This window comes from Paramisgurnus dabryanus, chromosome 2 (assembly GCF_030506205.2).
Source record: "Paramisgurnus dabryanus chromosome 2, PD_genome_1.1, whole genome shotgun sequence".
NCBI lineage: Eukaryota > Metazoa > Chordata > Actinopteri > Cypriniformes > Cobitidae > Paramisgurnus > Paramisgurnus dabryanus.
The window spans coordinates 14,002,801-14,007,800 of NC_133338.1; the positions used below are offsets into that span (position 1 = coordinate 14,002,801).

The 5,000-nt window shown below is 49.3% G+C and overlaps 10 non-coding genes and 11 pseudogenes across 10 annotated transcripts in view; all 21 read left to right on the forward strand.

Annotated features, from left to right (window-relative positions):
• The first annotated feature begins 156 nt into the window (after positions 1 to 156).
• LOC135783874 (5S ribosomal RNA) lies at positions 157 to 275 on the forward strand. The gene has a single exon (XR_010545875.1). It is a non-coding gene; the product is annotated as a 5S ribosomal RNA (ribosomal RNA).
• Positions 276 to 396: 121 nt separating this feature from the next.
• On the forward strand, positions 397 to 515 carry LOC135784081 (5S ribosomal RNA; annotated as a pseudogene).
• Positions 516 to 632: 117 nt separating this feature from the next.
• Positions 633 to 750, forward strand: LOC135784449 (5S ribosomal RNA; annotated as a pseudogene).
• A 121-nt stretch (positions 751 to 871) lies between these two features.
• LOC135785003 (5S ribosomal RNA) lies at positions 872 to 990 on the forward strand. The gene has a single exon (XR_010546316.1). It is a non-coding gene; the product is annotated as a 5S ribosomal RNA (ribosomal RNA).
• A 117-nt stretch (positions 991 to 1,107) lies between these two features.
• Positions 1,108 to 1,226, forward strand: LOC135783884 (5S ribosomal RNA). The gene has a single exon (XR_010545886.1). It is a non-coding gene; the product is annotated as a 5S ribosomal RNA (ribosomal RNA).
• A 117-nt stretch (positions 1,227 to 1,343) lies between these two features.
• LOC135783835 (5S ribosomal RNA) lies at positions 1,344 to 1,462 on the forward strand. Its single transcript, XR_010545838.1, has one exon. It is a non-coding gene; the product is annotated as a 5S ribosomal RNA (ribosomal RNA).
• Positions 1,463 to 1,583: 121 nt separating this feature from the next.
• LOC135784669 (5S ribosomal RNA) lies at positions 1,584 to 1,702 on the forward strand (annotated as a pseudogene).
• A 121-nt stretch (positions 1,703 to 1,823) lies between these two features.
• Positions 1,824 to 1,942, forward strand: LOC135784341 (5S ribosomal RNA; annotated as a pseudogene).
• Positions 1,943 to 2,063: 121 nt separating this feature from the next.
• On the forward strand, positions 2,064 to 2,182 carry LOC135784028 (5S ribosomal RNA; annotated as a pseudogene).
• A 117-nt stretch (positions 2,183 to 2,299) lies between these two features.
• Positions 2,300 to 2,418, forward strand: LOC135784305 (5S ribosomal RNA; annotated as a pseudogene).
• Positions 2,419 to 2,535: 117 nt separating this feature from the next.
• LOC135784450 (5S ribosomal RNA) lies at positions 2,536 to 2,653 on the forward strand (annotated as a pseudogene).
• Positions 2,654 to 2,774: 121 nt separating this feature from the next.
• LOC135785005 (5S ribosomal RNA) lies at positions 2,775 to 2,893 on the forward strand. The gene has a single exon (XR_010546318.1). It is a non-coding gene; the product is annotated as a 5S ribosomal RNA (ribosomal RNA).
• Positions 2,894 to 3,010: 117 nt separating this feature from the next.
• On the forward strand, positions 3,011 to 3,129 carry LOC135783885 (5S ribosomal RNA). Its single transcript, XR_010545887.1, has one exon. It is a non-coding gene; the product is annotated as a 5S ribosomal RNA (ribosomal RNA).
• A 117-nt stretch (positions 3,130 to 3,246) lies between these two features.
• Positions 3,247 to 3,365, forward strand: LOC135783836 (5S ribosomal RNA). The gene has a single exon (XR_010545839.1). It is a non-coding gene; the product is annotated as a 5S ribosomal RNA (ribosomal RNA).
• A 121-nt stretch (positions 3,366 to 3,486) lies between these two features.
• LOC135784499 (5S ribosomal RNA) lies at positions 3,487 to 3,605 on the forward strand (annotated as a pseudogene).
• A 121-nt stretch (positions 3,606 to 3,726) lies between these two features.
• Positions 3,727 to 3,845, forward strand: LOC135784342 (5S ribosomal RNA; annotated as a pseudogene).
• A 121-nt stretch (positions 3,846 to 3,966) lies between these two features.
• LOC135784030 (5S ribosomal RNA) lies at positions 3,967 to 4,085 on the forward strand (annotated as a pseudogene).
• Positions 4,086 to 4,202: 117 nt separating this feature from the next.
• On the forward strand, positions 4,203 to 4,321 carry LOC135784056 (5S ribosomal RNA; annotated as a pseudogene).
• A 121-nt stretch (positions 4,322 to 4,442) lies between these two features.
• Positions 4,443 to 4,561, forward strand: LOC135783863 (5S ribosomal RNA). The gene has a single exon (XR_010545865.1). It is a non-coding gene; the product is annotated as a 5S ribosomal RNA (ribosomal RNA).
• Positions 4,562 to 4,678: 117 nt separating this feature from the next.
• On the forward strand, positions 4,679 to 4,797 carry LOC135784976 (5S ribosomal RNA). The gene has a single exon (XR_010546291.1). It is a non-coding gene; the product is annotated as a 5S ribosomal RNA (ribosomal RNA).
• A 112-nt stretch (positions 4,798 to 4,909) lies between these two features.
• The window catches only part of LOC135784847 (5S ribosomal RNA), a 119-nt gene continuing 28 nt past the window's right edge, over positions 4,910 to 5,000 (forward strand). The window contains exon 1 of the ribosomal RNA XR_010546163.1: positions 4,910 to 5,000. This exon is cut by the window's right edge and continues 28 nt beyond it. This is a non-coding gene — a ribosomal RNA (5S ribosomal RNA).

The window sequence follows — 5,000 nt, forward strand, 5'->3', positions numbered from 1 at the left end:
GGATGGGAGACCGCCTAGGAATACCAGGTGCTGTAAGCATTTAATTAATTATTTATGTCATTTTTTCCCATGAATGCGTTCTTTCTGTAAGCGTTCACTGATGTCATGGCGTTGCCACATCAGTCTTGACGTGTCTCTCGAATCGAGTCAGCACGCGCTTACGGCCACACCACCCTGAACACGCCCGCTCTCATCTGATCTCGGAAACCAAGCATGGTCGGGCCTGGTTAGTACTTGGATGGGAGACCGCCTGGGAATACCAGGTGCTGTAAGCATTTAATTAATTAATTATTTATGTCATTTTTTCCCATGAATGCGTCCTTTCTGTAAGCGTTCTCCCATGGCATGGCGTTTCCACATTAGTTTTGAAGTGTCTCTCGAATCGAGTCAGCACTCGCTTACGGCCACGCCACCCTGAGCACGCCCGCTCTCGTCTGATCTCGGAAGCCAAGCAGCGTCGGGCCTGGTTAGTACTTGGATGGGAGACCGCCTGGGAATACCAGGTGCTGTAAGCAATTAATAAATTATTTATGTCATTTTTTCCCATGAATGCGTTCTTACTGTAAGCGTCCACTGATGTCATGGCGTTGCCACATAAGTCTTGAAGTGTCTACCGAATCGAGTCAGCACTCGCTTACGGACACACCACCCTGAGCACGCCCGCTCTCGTCTGATCTCGGAAGCCAAGCAGGGTCGGGCCTGTTAGTACTTGGATGGGAGACCGCCTGGGAATACCAGGTGCTGTAAGCATTTAATTAATTAATTATTTATGTCATTTTTTCCCATGAATGCGTTCTTTCTGTAAGCGTTCACTGATGTCATGGCGTTGCCACATAAGTCTTGAAGTGTCTCTCGAATCGATTCAGCACTCGCTTACGGCCACACCACCCTGAGCACGCCTGCTCTCGTCTGATCTCGGAAGCCAAGCAGGGTCGGGCCTGGTTAGTACTTGGATGGGAGACCGCCTGGGAATACCAGGTGCTGTAAGCAATTAATTAATTATTTATGTCATTTTTTCCCATGAATGCGTTCTTTCTGTAAGCGTTCACTGATGTCATGGCGTTGCCACATTAGTTTTGAAGTGTCTCTCGAATCGAGTCAGCACTCGCTTACGGCCACACCACCCTGAGCACGCCCGCTCTCGTCTGATCTCGGAAGCCAAGCAGCGTCGGGCCTGGTTAGTACTTGGATGGGAGACCGCCTGGGAAAACCAGGTGCTGTAAGCAATTAATAAATTATTTATGTCATTTTTTCCCATGAATGCGTTCTTACTGTAAGCGTCCACTGATGTCATGGCGTTGCCACATAAGTCTTGAAGTGTCTATCGAATCGAGTCAGCACTCGCTTACGGACACACCACCCTGAGCACGCCCGCTCTCGTCTGATCTCGGAAGCCAAGCAGGGTCGGGCCTGGTTAGTACTTGGATGGGAGACCGCCTGGGAATACCAGGTGCTGTAAGCATTTAATTAATTAATTATTTATGTCATTTTTTCCCATGAATGCATTCTTTCTTTAAGCGTTCACTGATGTCATGGCGTTGCCACATCAGTCTTGAAGTGTCTCTCAAATCGAGACAGCACTCGCTTACGGCAACATTACCCTGAGCATGCCCGCTCTGGTCTGATCTCGGAAGCCAAGCAGGGTTGGGCCTGGTTAGTTCTTGGATGGGAGACCGCCTGGGAATACCAGGTGCTGTAAGCATTTAATTAATTAATTATTTATGTCATTTTTTCCCATTAATGCGTCCTTTCTGTAAGCGTTCTCCCATGGCATGGCGTTGCCACATTAGTTTTGAAGTGTCTCTCGAATCGAGTCAGCACTCGCTTACGGCCACACCACCCTGAGCACGCCCGCTCTCGTCTGATCTCGGAAGCCAAGCAGGATCGTGCCTGGTTAGTACTTGGATGGGAGACCGCCTGGGAATACCAGGTGCTGTAAGCATTTAATTAATTAATTATTTATGTCATTTTTTCCCATGAATGCGTTCTTACTGTAAGCGTCCACTGATGTCATGGCGTTGCCACATAAGTCTTGAAGTGTCTCTCGAATCGAATCAGCACTCGCTTACGGCCACACCACCCTGAGCACGCCCGCTCTCATCTGATCTCGGAAGCCAAGCAGCGTCGGGCCTGGTTAGTACTTGGATGGGAGACCGCCTGGGAATACCAGGGGCTGTAAGCAATTAATAAATTATTTATGTCATTTTTTCCCATGAATGCGTTCTTACTGTAAGCGTCTACTGATGTCACGGCGTTGCCACAGAAGTCTTGAAGTGTCTATCGAATCGAGTCAGCACTCGCTTACGGACACACCACCCTGAGCACGCCCGCTCTCGTCTGATCTCGGAAGCCAAGCAGCGTCGGGCCTGGTTAGTACTTGGATGGGAGACCGCCTGGGAATACCAGGTGCTGTAAGCAATTAATAAATTATTTATGTCATTTTTTCCCATGAATGCGTTCTTACTGTAAGCGTCCACTGATGTCATGGCGTTGCCACATAAGTCTTGAAGTGTCTACCGAATCGAGTCAGCACTCGCTTACGGACACACCACCCTGAGCACGCCCGCTCTCGTCTGATCTCGGAAGCCAAGCAGGGTCGGGCCTGTTAGTACTTGGATGGGAGACCGCCTGGGAATACCAGGTGCTGTAAGCATTTAATTAATTAATTATTTATGTCATTTTTTCCCATGAATGCGTTCTTTCTGTAAGCGTTCACTGATGTCATGGCGTTGCCACATAAGTCTTGAAGTGTCTCTCGAATCGATTCAGCACTCGCTTACGGCCACACCACCCTGAGCACGCCTGCTCTCGTCTGATCTCGGAAGCCAAGCAGGGTCGGGCCTGGTTAGTACTTGGATGGGAGACCGCCTGGGAATACCAGGTGCTGTAAGCAATTAATTAATTATTTATGTCATTTTTTCCCATGAATGCGTTCTTTCTGTAAGCGTTCACTGATGTCATGGCGTTGCCACATTAGTTTTGAAGTGTCTCTCGAATCGAGGCAGCACTCGCTTACGGCCACACCACCCTGAGCACGCCCGCTCTCGTCTGATCTCGGAAGCCAAGCAGCGTCGGGCCTGGTTAGTACTTGGATGGGAGACCGCCTGGGAAAACCAGGTGCTGTAAGCAATTAATAAATTATTTATGTCATTTTTTCCCATGAATGCGTTCTTACTGTAAGCGTCCACTGATGTCATGGCGTTGCCACATAAGTCTTGAAGTGTCTATCGAATCGAGTCAGCACTCGCTTACGGACACACCACCCTGAGCACGCCCGCTCTCGTCTGATCTCGGAAGCCAAGCAGGGTCGGGCCTGGTTAGTACTTGGATGGGAGACCGCCTGGGAATACCAGGTGCTGTAAGCATTTAATTAATTAATTATTTATGTCATTTTTTCCCATGAATGCATTCTTTCTTTAAGCGTTCACTGATGTCATGGCGTTGCCACATCAGTCTTGAAGTGTCTCTCAAATCGAGACAGCACTCGCTTACGGCAACACCACCCTGAGCATGCCCGCTCTGGTCTGATCTCGGAAGCCAAGCAGGGTTGGGCCTGGTTAGTTCTTGGATGGGAGACCGCCTGGGAATACCAGGTGCTGTAAGCATTTAATTAATTAATTATGTATGTCATTTTTTCCCATTAATGCGTCCTTTCTGTAAGCGTTCTCCCATGGCATGGCGTTGCCACATTAGTTTTGAAGTGTCTCTCGAATCGAGTCAGCACTCGCTTACGGCCACACCACCCTGAGCACGCCCGCTCTCGTCTGATCTCGGAAGCCAAGCAGGATCGTGCCTGGTTAGTACTTGGATGGGAGACCGCCTGGGAATACCAGGTGCTGTAAGCATTTAATTAATTAATTATTTATGTCATTTTTTCCCATGAATGCGTTCTTACTGTAAGCGTCCACTGATGTCATGGCGTTGCCACATAAGTCTTGAAGTGTCTCTCGAATCGAATCAGCACTCGCTTACGGCCACACCACCCTGAGCACGCCCGCTCTCATCTGATCTCGGAAGCCAAGCAGCGTCGGGCCTGGTTAGTACTTGGATGGGAGACCGCCTGGGAATACCAGGGGCTGTAAGCAATTAATAAATTATTTATGTCATTTTTTCCCATGAATGCGTTCTTACTGTAAGCGTCTACTGATGTCATGGCGTTGCCACAGAAGTCTTGAAGTGTCTATCGAATCGAGTCAGCACTCGCTTACGGACACACCACCCTGAGCACGCCCGCTCTCGTCTGATCTCGGAAGCCAAGCAGGGTCGGGCCTGGTTAGTACTTGGATGGGAGACCGCCAGGGAATACCAGGTGCTGTAAGCATTTAATTAATTAATTATTTATGTCATTTTTTCCCATGAATGCGTTCTTTCTGTAAGCGTTCACTGATGTCATGGCGTTGCCACATTAGTTTTGAAGTGTCTCTCGAATCGAGTCAGCACTCGCTTACGGCCACACCACCCTGAGCACGCCCGCTCTCGTCTGATCTCGGAAGCCAAGCAGGGTCGGGCCTGGTTAGTACTTGGATGGGAGACCGCCTATGAATACCAGGTGCTGTAAGCATTTAATTAATTATTTATGTCATTTTTTCCCATGAATGCGTCCTTTCTGTAAGCGTTCTCCCATGGCATGGCGTTGCCACCTTCGTTTTGAAGTGTCTCTCGATTCGAGTCAGCACTCGCTTACGGCCACACCACCCTGAGCACGCCCGCTCTCGTCTGATCTCGGAAGCCAAGCAGGGTCGGGCCTGTTTAGTACTTGGATGGGAGACCGCCTGGGAATACCAGGTGCTGTAAGCAATTAATTATTTATGTCATTTTTCCCATGAATGCGTCCTTTCTGTAAGCGTTCTCCCATGGCATGGTGTTGCCACATTAGTTTTGAAGTGTCTCTCGAATCGAGTCAGCACTCGCTTACGGCCACACCACCCTGAGCACGCCCGCTCTCGTCTGATCTCGGAAGCCAAGCAGGGTCGGGCCTGGATAGTACTTGGATGGGAGAC